The sequence below is a fragment of the Peromyscus californicus genome, unplaced genomic scaffold (assembly GCF_007827085.1).
Source record: "Peromyscus californicus insignis strain IS unplaced genomic scaffold, ASM782708v3 Scaffold_4__1_contigs__length_199733344, whole genome shotgun sequence".
In the NCBI taxonomy this organism is placed as follows: Eukaryota; Metazoa; Chordata; class Mammalia; order Rodentia; family Cricetidae; genus Peromyscus; species Peromyscus californicus.
This window is the reverse complement of record NW_026294562.1, coordinates 61,301,072-61,314,524: the sequence shown is the minus strand read 5'-3', so window position 1 is coordinate 61,314,524 and position 13,453 is coordinate 61,301,072. Positions and strand designations below refer to the sequence as shown.

General features: G+C 49.7%; 1 non-coding gene across 1 annotated transcript; it reads right to left on the bottom strand.

The window, feature by feature from the left end:
• Nucleotides 1–13,037: 13,037 nt before the first annotated feature.
• On the bottom strand, nucleotides 13,038–13,141 carry LOC128095778 (U6 spliceosomal RNA). Its single transcript, XR_008213382.1, has one exon. It is a non-coding gene; the product is annotated as a U6 spliceosomal RNA (small nuclear RNA).
• Between the last annotated feature and the right edge of the window lie 312 nt (nucleotides 13,142–13,453).

The following is a 13,453-nucleotide window of genomic DNA, read 5'->3' as shown; positions in this document are numbered from 1 at the left end:
AATTTCACACACCCAAAATTTTTCTTCATACTCAAATAAAATCCCCCTCCCCATCCCTTAGAGCTTCCCAATATTTCCCCTCTCACCTTCCTGTCTTCTTCTTTAAAAAAAAAATACACTGAGTGCTGGTTACATGCAAGTGTGTGCCTATTCACTGGAGCATGGGCAACCTACCAGCAGCCATACTCCCAAAGACAAACAGTTCTTCCTTCCCCAGCAGGAAATCAATTGCCAATAGCTCTTCAGCTAGGGGTCCAACCTCATGAGCCCTTCTCCTGTTCTTGCTGGAATGTTGACTGACTTGATCTTGTGCTGAATGTTCATAAGTTCAATGGCTCTGTCACATCCAGAAGACATTGTGTGTTTGGGACAGAGTCTCACTCTGTAGCTACGCTGATTTGGAATTCATTGCATAGCCCAAGCTGGCCTCAAATGTCCAGCAACTCAGCTGCCTTGGCCTTCTGAGTGTTAGGGTTTACAGTCATGAGCCACCACACCTGATTGAAGCTGTTGTCTTGGTGTTCCTAGACCATGGGAACCCCCAAATGTTACCAATGTCTGAGTTCCTAAACTTTCATGGGGTATGTGGTATTGTGGGATATTTGTACACCTCTCCTCTCCTCTCCTCTCCTCTCCTCTCCTCTCCTCTCCTCTCCTCTCCTCTCCTGTACAATAAATGTATTGCTGTGATTTGTGTAATAAAAAGCTGAATGTCCAATAGCTAGACAGGAGTGGGACTTATGGACATAGAGAGAACTCTGAGAAGAAGAAGGCAGAGTTGCCAGCCACACATAGAGGAAGCAGTATGAGCAGTATGGAGAGATGAGGTAACAAGCCACTTGACAGAATGCAGACTAAAATAAGTGGGTTAATTTAAGTTAAAAGAGCTAGTGGGACAAGCTAAGGCCAAGCTTTCATAATTAATAATAAGTCTCCATGTCAATGTGGTGGTTTGAATAAGAATGACCCTTATAGGCTCATATATTTGAATGCTTAGTCACCAAGGAGTGGAACTCTTTAAACAGATCAGAGGGATTAGAAAATGTGGCCTTGTTGGGATAGTGTGGGCCCTGTTGGAGTAGGTGTGTCACTGGTGGTGGACTTTGAGGTTTCAAAAGCCCATGTCAGGCCTAGACTCTCTTTTTCTGTGTCTACAGATCAAGATGTAGCTCTCAGCTACTGCTCCAGCATCTGCTTCCATACTCCCTGCCATTATGATAATGAGATAAACCTCTGAAACTGTAAGCAAGCTCCCAATTAAATACTTTCTTTTTTTTAAGAGTTGCCTTGGTCATGGTGTGTCTTCACAGCAATAGAACAGTGACTAAGACAGGGTGGAGCCCTTTGGCAAGGATATATTAGCATCTAGCCTTTCACTAGTACCTCAGCTCCAGGGTCTACCCATGGGACATCGTCTCTGTAGTGGAATGCTGTGACATCCTGAACATGCTGGGACATGTCTTGAGAAGAACAGCATTTGAACTAGTTTACTTCTGAGGCAAGATGATAGGGACAAGAAGTTCATCCCTCCAAGAGATAGCATGCTATTTCTGGCACATTCTATTGAAGTGGGGGTAAAAATGTTAGAAACTTAGTTTCCAGGATGGTGAGGGCAGGGTGTTAGAACCTTTAAGAGCCATTTGGTGGGGGGTCCTTTGGCCCTGCTCTGAAAAAGACTAAGAAAATTATGGGGGTTGCTCAAAGGTAATTGTTATAAAAGAAGCAAACCTGGCCCTTCCCAGCTGTCTCTGCCACTGTGTTTGGGATCTGATCATCGGTTCCGACACATGTTCCCACCATTACTGTATACTGTGAGGCACTATAGCCAAGGAGGACCTGTATCAGAGTCTGCAACATGTCGTTTGCACAAAACTGTGAACTAAACAAACCTCCTTTGCAAAGTTAGCCTGGGTCCAGTATTTTACTATAGTGATTTAAAGCTCATTGATGCTGAAGGGACCAGTATTTGGCACAAGACACCCGGAGACCAAGTTCTCAGCACAAAACAGATTTATTTGCCCCAGAGGGACAATGCATGGGGAATAAGAGACAAAAACAGGAGACAGAGGATGAGGGAGAAGGGGCAAGGGGGAAGTGATATTTGTCCTAGAGAGACAAAGGATTGCCTCTGGATAGAGAGGAGACAGATGTAACCCAGAGCAAATGGCAGTTTATAAAGGTAAGAGGGGAAACACCATGTTAGGATGAGGTGTTTAATTTTGATTGGGCATGTTAATTAGGGGGGCCACAAGGGGTCTTTTGATTGTAGGCTTCAATATTTTGATAGCTGGACCTTGGTAGTCAGCCTCAGGGAGAGGAAGTGGCCAAATAAGAGAATAGACATTGGTGGCTAGCTTTAGGAATGTAATCTAATAGGTTTTCTTTTTTTTAGCAAGGCAGAGGGAATGAGGAAAGGGCAAGGCCTGCCAGAGCCATATTTGCCATGCTCAGACTATCTAGAGTCCCTTCAGATGCGTTGATGGATTGCTAGGTTAAAACTATTGATGTGCCAATATAGTCCCCCACATCTGGGGAAACAATTGCAATTGGACTCATTTGTGTCTTCCAGCTTATGACAATCCCGTTTAATAACAACACTCCTTGTCCTGTTCCGGGAAAAAAAACAGGAGTAAAACTGTAGTGCTATGAGCCCTTTCTCTGTGTCTATCAGAACTGGGAGAGTGACAGCAACCTCGGGGGTTCTCTGGAGATGAAGTTTTGATTGTGGTTCACCATTTTGCCTAGAAGATGGAGCAGAGGGCTTTCCATGTAGCCCTTCCTTCTTTGTACCCATCCATTCATAATTAACAAGTTTCGAGTGCCAACTATGCTCTAGGTATTTATAAGGTGCTTGGAAAACAGAAGTGGAAAAATACACACAAACCTTCCTTGGAAGAGCAGTTGGCTGGTAGGAGTACTAATTGATGAGAAAATGGAGGAATCTACATGTCAGGAAGTAATGGACACACTGGAGAATAAAGCCACTGCTCACAGGGGGCAGAGAATTCTGGTTGTTGAAGATTAATGCATGCCATCCAAAAGAAGATATTGTGAAGCTCTGACTCCAAGTACCTCGGCTCCTGACCATATTTGAAACAGGAACTGGGGGTATATCCACTGAAGGTGAGGTCACTGTGGAGTAGAGGCCTAATCCAGTGTCCTTAAATAAAGGGGAAATTCCGACAGACACTGAAGAGGAAGGGGCTTGATAACACAACCACCTACAAGGCACAGAGGAACCCAGTGCAGGTGCTCCTCCCAGCCCAAGTGCGCAGGCTGGTTTTGTGTGTCAACTTGACACAGCTAGAGTCATCAAAGGAAGGAGCCTCAGTTGAGAAAATGTCTCCATGACAACCAGCTGTAAGGCATTTTCTCAATTAGTGATCAATGTGGAGGGGCCCAGCCCATGATGGGTGGTGCCATGTCTGGGCTGGTGATCCTTTGTTTCTATAAGAAAGCAGGCTGAGCAAGCCAGTAAGCAGCACCCCTCTATGGCCTCTGCATGGGTTCCTGCCTCCGGGATCCTGCCCTGTTTGAGTTCCTGCCCTGACTTCCTTCAGTGATGAACAGCAATACTGAAATGTAAGCCTATTAAATGCTTTCCTCCTCAACTTGCTTATTGGTCATGGTGTTTCATCACAGCAATAGAAACCCTAAGACACCTGGGAAGGGGCCAATTTTGAGGACACTGAAGACAGGACTTCAGTCCTTCAGAGCTAAGACAATACGTGCCTGCACTTTTAAACAACTTGTTTGGTGGCACATTGTGATGGCAGCTTGGGAGCTAACAGACACAGGTCCATCCTAGATCTCACTTTTGTTACCACACCCTTTCCTTCTGTCCAGTTTTGAGGGTCCCTGGGATAGGAAGTGAGGGGCTAGGTGTCTCCAGCTATCTAGGGGCTAGTCTTGACCTCATACTAGGCAGCCCTCAAGTCAGGACCTATGGGTCTCCCGCCCCCACCCCAGGTAGCTGTCTCCCTGTGGGGTGGAGGGCTGAAACATTCAGGATGACACAAACCAAGTGGCTAGGTTTTCAGAGGATGAGGGTGGCCCCGTCCCCACTCTGAGACATTTCCTGAGTTTGCTGGACCCTCCCCTCTCACAAAAGTTTGACTACTCCTTTCCCTGGGGTCCACTCGCTGCCCTGCTTCACCCCTAGTCAGAGGCACAGCCAGTGTGGGGTGCAAAGCATCTCCTCCTTTCCTCACTGCCACCCCCATGGATGGGGGTTTGGCACAGGGTGGGGGCCATGTGACACGCATTCTCCTGCCCTTGGGAGACTGGGAACAATGGTTCCCTCTCACCTCGGGAGCTGGCTCTGTGCTTGGGACTGTCCCAAGTGAAGTCGAGGGCACCCACAGCTGCTAGAGCCTGCTGGACAGGAGAGAGGGCCCCTCTGTCCTCACGACCCATGAAGGACAGTATTTACTTCAGCTTCTGTAAGTCCAGGGATCTGTTTAGGGGAAGAATTGTGGCAAGCCAGACCCCTGTGGGTTGCAATAGTCTGTGACCTCCCCTCCCCCAGCCCTGCCAGGCATTGGCTTTCCTAAGGCTTCAGTCAGCACCTCAGATGTCCCCTTGCAGTCCTTGCTGTGCCTCCATTGTATTCTCATACTGCTCTAGGTAATGATTCTCATGTGGAGACTGAGGATCCTCAATGGCCAGATACTTACCTAAGTCGACTCAGGTAGGGAGTTGGGATTTCAGACCATGCGCTTGCATCTTCTTATGCCATCCTGCTTTCCAGAGGGACTCTCCTCCCCAGGCCCGAAAGGACAGTTGAGGTACTTACCTACAGGAGCAGGCTGGACAGCAGGATCTTTGCCCAGTGGCAGAGGAAGGACTGAGATGTCTATAGAGACTCCTGTATCACCCTCTGCAGAGCACATGAAACCCCTTTCGTGGCTCACAGGGCATGGTGCTCTGCTCCTGGGGTAGCCAGAGCTCAGGGTGGGGGATGCTCCTGAGTAGGGATCATTTCCAAGCACTCACCAGGAGCTTGGCAAATGCATCACAAGCAGGCCCTGGAGCAGCCTGGCACTATACTCCAGGTAGGTGCAGCCAAGATGCCTGGCTGAGGTGGCATAGTGAAGGGTTGCCCTCAGGCCTCACACTGTGTGCTGTGCCATCGGGATCTCAGAAGCAGAGGCCTGCATCCTGGGCGGCTGTACCTGGCCCTGTTCACTGATGGCTTGCCTGGCATCTACAGGGAACCATAATAAGCTCATTACCGTTCCTGCCAGCCAAAGTTCAAATGAAATAGCATGCCAGTCAGCACCTCACTGCTTCCTGAAAGACATCTTGTCTATTTAACAGGGAGCTGCAGCCATCTGAAGAGGTAGTAGGCCCCTCAAGAAGCACAATGCACATCAAGTTCTACGTTCCCAAAGGCTCATTACAATTCAACTTCAGAGACTGTGCCTGCCCTCAAGATACTGGTTGTCTCTTCCAAGTTTATGTTGGGTGGGTGAGACCTTAAAGTGACTGGTAGGGGATTGTGGGGTTTCCTGGGAATTCCTAGAAAGGATCAGATCACAAACTTGTTGACTTCAAACAACAGAAATAGATTCTCTCCCAATCCTGGAAGCCAGAAGCATGAGATCAAGGGGCTACGTGGCCTCTTCCTAGCTCCACTGATTCCTGGCATTTCTCTGCTGCACACACATAGCTCAACCTCTGCCTCTGCCTTCATACAACGCTGCGGCTCTATTTATTAGTCAAGATTCTCTAGAGGGAACAGAATTGATAGGATAAATATATTATATTAATAAAGTTTATATTTATTATATAACATATTAAACAGTCTATTAATAAATTTATTACAATAAATATATAAATATAGAATAAATATAATTACAAAGGGGATTTATTTGATTGGCTTGTATAATCTGGACAAGGTAGTCCAATAATGGCCAGACTGAGACCCCAGTCAATGCTCAGTCCACAGGGGTGGATGTCTCAGCAGTCTGAGTCCGAAGGCCTGGAGGATTCCTGGAGAGCCTTCAACCCTTAGTGGAAGGCCAAAGTAACTGGGTTCTGATATCAGCAAAGGATGGCAGTGATGGCAGCAGCAGCAGCAGCAGCAGCAGTAGCAGCAACATAGTCGATGCACTCAGAAGCAAGGAGCAAAGGCAGACAGGCAAAAGCAGCACTGCATTCCTCTCAGCCATTTTTATATCTGGGCTACTGCTGGAGAATCTACCTAGTCTGGGGTAGGATCTCCCCACCTTAATTAATACTTCCAGGAAATACCCTCAGACTTGCCCAGGGGCTTATCTCTTAGTTGATGCTAGTTGCAATCAAGCTGACAGCAAAACTCAAGGTGTGGGTGGGCAAGGGAGGGGAGGCACTCAGCATTCCAGCTAAGTGTGTGGAGCTGGGCATAGCCTGTGCTTCAGCAAGCATGAGTGTCTGGTATTCGAGCTACTTCTGGGAGGTGACCCCCCTAAGAGGAGAGCAGGAAGAAGGCTTGAAGAAAGCCCAAAGACTGCCCTGCTCCATGCTGACCCACTGGGGCTCACTCTTGTCCATCCCCCATCCTCATCCAATGGATGGACACCACCAAACACGAGGTCTCTCTGGGGAATCTCCGGGAACACATCCCTGAGCCCTTTGCTTTAGGTCTCAACCTGAAGTTCTGGGTGGGGCCCAAGGGACCTGCATTTATAGACATTCCAGGAAATGCTGAAATGGGAATCCACAGGTCCACATGACCACTAGTAGCTTTCCTTAATCAACCTTCTGCCTACAGCTTCCATCAGGGCTAGTAGCAGTTCAAGTGGTCCACGTGGCTTTCATAACCACAGCTGCAGAATGTACATGTAGCCACCCTCCAATGCTTATTATTGGTTGAGTTGTATATCCCCCTAGATTCATATTTGAGTCTAATGCCCGGGACCTCAGCATGTGATCTTACTGAACGTGTGTCCTTATCCATATAGCTTAGATGAGACCACTTTGAAATACGTGGGGATGTTAATCCAATGAAGGATTCCAGGAGGCCACTGCAGGTACCGAGGCCCCAGGTGGGTCTTCTCTCTCAGCACTCCTCCATCCACTAAGCAACAATTGATCTCTGACTTCTAACCAGAATTCAGAAAGAAACTCGAGTTGTGTAAGCCACCCAGTTCATGAGGCTTGTTACAGAAGCCCCTGGAAGCACACAGTACCTTATAGGGAAACTCTCAAATGTCAGGCAGGCCCTATTGGGTATGATGGGTGGAAACAGACTCCCACCCCAAGACTTGAACCCCAAGACGTGTGCACTCAACATGGAGGGGTTTAAGTGAAGCTTTGAACCTGGCAGCAGCTTGCCCCTGGGCAGGGAATGGGTGTGCCAGCCTGGCACATGCACAGGCTGGCAGCAGGCCAGGGAGAGAGGCACTTTCCGGGAGGAATTGTAGATGGCCTAGGAGTGGGAGGATTGGCGGGGGTGGCTGGGCAAATAGAGGGATGGTGGTAAAACCATCCAGGTGAGCTTGGCATTTCCAGGTCTGAAAGTCCAGGAGGAAATCTGGTTGGAGGAACAACCGGGCAGATGATTGTTGAAACCATGGGTGTGGCTGAGGGAAGCCAGAGAGTCAACAGCAGGTGGAGGTGCAGGATACCGGCACAGTTGAGGCTACAGACCGAAGGTAGAAAGGAGGCGGGTCTGGAGACCTCGGAAGTCTTGGTCAAGTGTTCCTTTCAGTTTGAAGACCAGGTATGTAGGAAACACTGAGTAGAATGGCTATCACCCACATACGGGCTCCCGCCCTCGTCCGCTCAGAAGTGGGCAGCAGGTGGCGCTAGCAGGCTGCTCGCAACCCTCACTGTTCAAGCTCCAGGTTGGAGGGGAGGGGAGTGGCAGGTTACTCAAGCGCGTCAATACCATCCTAGTCAGGGCAGATTGTGTGAGGAGAAACGCAGGCAACCATTTGCCCACCTAGTGCAAGGATCTCGAGCTGCGCTAGGTGCAGACATCAGAGTGGGCAGGTGCTCAACACACCCGTGCTCCGTTGTCTCTGGTCTCCTGGGAGCCAGGTGCAGCAGCGCTTAGAAAATCGCCGCAGAGAAAGGGCGGGCCCTGGCCTCCTGAAGGCATTGCACTCACGGGCCTGGCCTTCTAGCCCCAGAGCAGGCACTGCGCCCTCTGTTGAGCATCATCTGGGGCCCCAGGATGGAGCTGTTTCCTGGGACACGCTCACTCGCTTTTCCTTCGCTAGCCACTGCTATCGTGGGCGCCTCTTGATCAAGCAGACACCCAGCCAGTGGCCGCAGACGTCCTACAAGACCGTGCCCACTCCCATTGGCACAGTAGCGCGCTCCCCACTCCCCAGCTCTACTCATGCCCCGAATGCAGAAGTTGGGGGGAGGGCGGGGCGGAAGGCCGCTAGCTACTGGCAAAGGGAGGGGTGGTGCCCAAACGCCCTCTCCTCTTCCCACTTGGTCCTATTATCCTAAATCCTGTGGTTCAGGTTAGCACTACCTCATGTCAAAAGGTCTCACCAGCCCCAGCTTTCCCTCTCCACCGGTGACCATCAGTGGAGATTAAAGAGCTGGGTAGCTGGTGGGGAATCCCAGGCAGGGTATGTGCTCAGTGAGAACTTGGACAGAAGTCACTAATTGGCTGTAAGGTTCTCTCTTTCCAGGACTCAGCCTAGTGTGGCTACCCAATGCTGTCTGCCCAACTGGTGCTTGGCCTGGGGGCCTAGGCGCACAACGCTTATGTGAGTGAACAAGACATGGAGAGGAGCCTGAGCAAGCAGGACAGGCACCTAGAGCCTAAAGTTTGTGCCTGTCTGTTAGCTGTAGTGTCCTCTTGGACATGTGGGCTGTCTCGCCCAGACTCTTGTGTCAGATCCACCTCTGACCTGGGGGAGGCTCTGAGGGAGGAGATCAAGGTATTCAGGGAGGATACTTGACTCAGGGAAAGTGGAGTGCCAATTCATCTGGACCTTATCCGGTGTGCCTAAGAGATGTGGGAGGAGTCAAATTCAAGGGCTTGACTAGAAAAGGACAGAGAGGTAGGGCAGGCTCTCTCCTTTCTACTTAGTCCTTCAGCCCTCGGGAGGGGAGGCTGCTATCCAGGAAAGCCCAAGGCCAGGAGTTGCTGTGGAAAAGGAGCTTGGAGGGACACAGGTCCTCACTTCCCTGAACCTCCCCAGTTCCAGGGTGGTGCTGTGAGGTACCACCCTAGTGTGGATGGACAGACTCCCCGACTTTATCCTCTTCCCTGAAACATTCCTGGGAGCCGAGACTCTGTGCAGGGGCAGTGGGAGATTGAGACCCAGGACTGGTTTTGTTGCCTCCTCTAGATCTAGTTAGGCATGCACTCAGGTCCAATCTCCTCCCCACCGGCCTTTCGGGGACTCACTCCACCACTTCTATTTAAGGCTCTCCTTCACTATTTATAGTCATGTCCACTAACTGCATCATCAGCCTGAGTCTGGCTTCCTCTACGGATACCAGTGGTGCCACCGACCCCCATGCTTTGGTGTGACTCCTGGTAAGGAAAGGGTAAGAGGAAACTTTGCCTTTGGATGCTAGCATTTCCCTTGGCTAGTGATCTAGTTCCTAGGTTGGTGTTTGCAAAGGTGTAGAGGCATATCTCTAGGCCACACCTGCACCTTTAGTATCCTTCCACTTAGGGAAAGTCCCCCAAGTCCTCTGTCTCAGACCCTCCCCCTCCTGGAGAGGGAAGGGGTGCATTGGCAGATGCTAAAGTCAGACAAGCCTTGTTCTACTTGGAAAGGCTGGAGGGAGCTCATCAGACATCTGCTTGGTTTTTGGCATAAGCCTGCCCTTGGCAGCATCCTTCTCTGTGGCCTGGGGCGAGGGTGGGGTGGGGTGGGGTGGGTAGCAGAAGAGAGAGCACTTTGATGTTCCCTGACCCTTCAGGATAATTTTGGAAATTGGCTCAGATGGCCTCCTGTTTCCTTCTTCTTTGGGCAAGACTGGCTCTCCTCCTGATCCAAAAGGGGCCCAATCCCTTCATAAAGATATCGCCACTTCAGGGTGCCTGCTTGTTTCCAGGAAGTACCTTACCTCTAGAGACCAGTGCTCTGAGGCCTGGAATGGGCCTGGAGCTGTTCCTGCCTCCCTGGTCTAGCTTTCCCTTCTAGATAGGATTTGGTTTCTCTAGGGGGGCTTGCTCCTAACCCCCTGCAACCACCCTGAGATGAGTCACCTTTCTGCAGAATCCTCTGTAGTCCCTCCCTATTTGCGGAGCCAGGTAGGTTCAATCCATCTCCTGAGCACCCTGCCTAGACAAAGGCCTCCAGCACCTCCATGGCTCCTGGCTGTGTATCCTCTGTATTTCTCCTGCCTGGTGACCCTCTGCAATGCCCCCACCTATACATGCCCCAGCTTCTCCCAACCACTCAGCCTTCGGAAGCTAAATGATGCCCTCCTGAGAACTGGCCTCCCACATTACTCCCCAAAGTCCTCCCAGTCCTGAGCGGAGAAGTGCTTTGACAAATCCACCTAGGGCAGCATAGGTCACATAAAACCACTGAGAACAGCCCTCTAGGATATCCTCAGGGAGTTTTCATGAGCCTTGGAAGAAATGACAATGGAGCAAATGGAGAGCCTAGTCCAGCCCACTTTGCCCATGACTTGCTGGGGGACGTTGGACAAAACGTCTCCTCTCTCTGGGCCTAGAAGAGAAACTGGACTCTGTGGTGGTACGCAGCCCTAGAACTGCTAATGTGTGGCTTACTCAGAGGGTACTCACTAAATGCCCTCTATGTTTAAGGCTAGTGCCTGTCTACAGCACAATGTTGAACAGGGAGACGCACACACCTTCATCATCATCATCATCATCATTATTATTATTATTATTATTTTGGTTTTTCTAGACAGGGTTTCCCTGTGTAGTTTTGGTGCCTGCCCTGGATCTCTCTCTGTAGACCAGGCTGGCCTCAAACTCACAGAGATCTGCCTGGCTCTGTCTCCCGAGTGCTGGGATTACATGCATGCACCACCACCGCCCGGCCACCTTCATTATTATTATTACCATTTGCTTGGGTTTTTTCACATTTATTTATTATATATGTGACCATGCACCTGCATATTTGTGGGTGTGTCCATGCCACAATTGGCATGTGGAATTCAGAAGACAACCTATGTATGGGAGTTGATACTTTCCTCCCACCATATGGGTTCCAGATATTGAACTGGGGTCATTAGGCTTGACGGCAAGTGCCCTAACTTGCTGACCCATCTCCCTGGCCCCTATTTGATCGTTTTTGAGACATAGATTTCATGTAGCTCAGATTGGCCTTGAACTCCAAGCAATCTTCTTGCCTCAGCTGAGTGCTGGGATTATAGACTTGGACTACCATGTGTGGCTGAACACATGCCTTTAATATAAGAAGAGCTCCATTGTAATAGTACATTATTTATCCATGCACACTTTCACTCCCCGCTCCCTTTTAGCCATCCAGCCACTTATTGTCCACCCAACCACTTGTCTATTCACTCATCCATCCATCCATCCTCCTTCTTACTCATCACCTATCTATTCTATTCATTTATCATCCCACATTCCCACCTGTCTACCGTCTGAGGCTAGTCTTGAGGCTATTTTGGCTACGTGTTATAACCTGTCTCCAAAGTCACATGCATTTGCACACATACACACACAAACACTCTATTTTTCTCTCCTCTTTCTCTCTCTGTCAATCTTACTGTTAACAGTTCTTGCTGGCTGGGGAGAGAGGTGCAAGCTGGGGTCAGGCATTTAGAGGAGGCTATGTATCTAGGTATGGTAGTATAGGAGTTGAACAGAGGGACAGCCCAGCATATTCTGCTCTTGTGCAGTCCTTGGCTGAGATGATCTCTAGAATTCTGGGTGAGTTAGTAAATGGCACCTCCTTCACTCTCCTGTGGAGTCTTACACTGTCCCCAGGATCCTGAGGCCAATGCTCCCAGCTGGTCTTGCAGGAGAAGTGCTGTCACTCACCCTCTGCAACTGCAGGTGCTCATGTGCGCCGAGGGTGGAAGGAGTACCCGGCCTGCTTGAGACAACCATCAGCTTTTTCCAGTCCTTGGTTTTATTGACTCCTAGGGGCTGCCAGGGCTATAAATAGATGTTCTTGAGCTAAAAATAGCCTTGCTAGAGGCAGACTATGCTGCTAGCTTTCAGCTTCTTTGAGGGCTCTTGAGGATGCAGAATTCAAGATCTGCTGGAAGAGGGGCTAGCCACATCCTCTTGCCCTCCTCTCCTGATTCTTCCTCCTCCATCCATCTCCATCTCCACCTCCATCCTCCATGCACACACACACACACACACACACACACACATGAGTGGCCAATGTCACTGTCTGCCTGAAAGCACAAAGGGTCTCTTGAACAGGATGGACAAACATGGAGAATTCTGCATTAGCCAGGGGCAGGGATGAGAACTAAGATCCTCCAAAAAGCCCACTTTTCAGGAATTCCCACAGGGCATCTAGGGTAGTCTACGTACAGACTGTTAAGATGAGAACCAAATGTTGAGGCGACCCAGAAAAGTCACATCTGGAAGTCTGTCCTAGGGAATGGTACATGGATGCCCACGGCCACATAACTTGTAATGACACATGGTAGGTAAGCCTGGGCACTGGCTGGTCTGCACTGGTGTAGGGGCAGTCTGTCCAGAGAGAGGAGCCCTGTGTCTGGAGACAAGGATGGGCTCACATCAGACACTTTAGTATGCTTTTGCTCTTTTTTTTTTTTTAACAAAAACAAACTTTAAAAAAATTGAAGATGTCAGAAATCATCCAATCCAAAGATCTGGGGGCGGGGGTTGGGGGGAGCGAGAATGAGAGTGTGAAAAGGGGAAAGGAGCCAAAGAGAGACTCCTGGTCCCAGTCGGGGTGATGAAAAAGATGGCTGTTGAGACGCCATCACAAGGTCTGTGCCTGACTCCCTTTACCCTTCCCCACCACAGGAGTGATGAGGGACAGAATGAAGCAGAGGAGGCTACAGTCATGGCCAATGGTACATCCTCTAGGGGATCAGAAAGGTGGGCTGCTCCAGGGCTCAGTTGGCAGATGTACCAGGCGGATCTCAAAAATACGGACTTTGTCATGAATCTATGCATCATTCTTGCACAAGGGCCATGCTGATCTCCATGCTGCTCCAGTTTTAGTCTGTGTACTGCAGAAGTCAGCACCTCCAGTATGCCTGTGGTGCACTCACGTCCCATAAAAGAATTACTTGCAAACCCCGTGTTTGTTGGAAAGATAGTGGTGACGTACGTGTGTATGAAAAGACAAGGAATGAGGTGTTTACAGTAGGATTGTATTGTGGGGGCAGCTGACAAGTGAACCGAGCTCTTGTGTGTGCACATGTATACGCAGTTTACATGCGCATGTGTGTAGAGGTCAGAGGTCAACCTCAGGTGTCATTCCTCAGAAGCCACCTAACTTGTGTTTTGAGATATATACAAGTTGGCCTGGGACACCAAATAGGCTAAGCTGGCTGG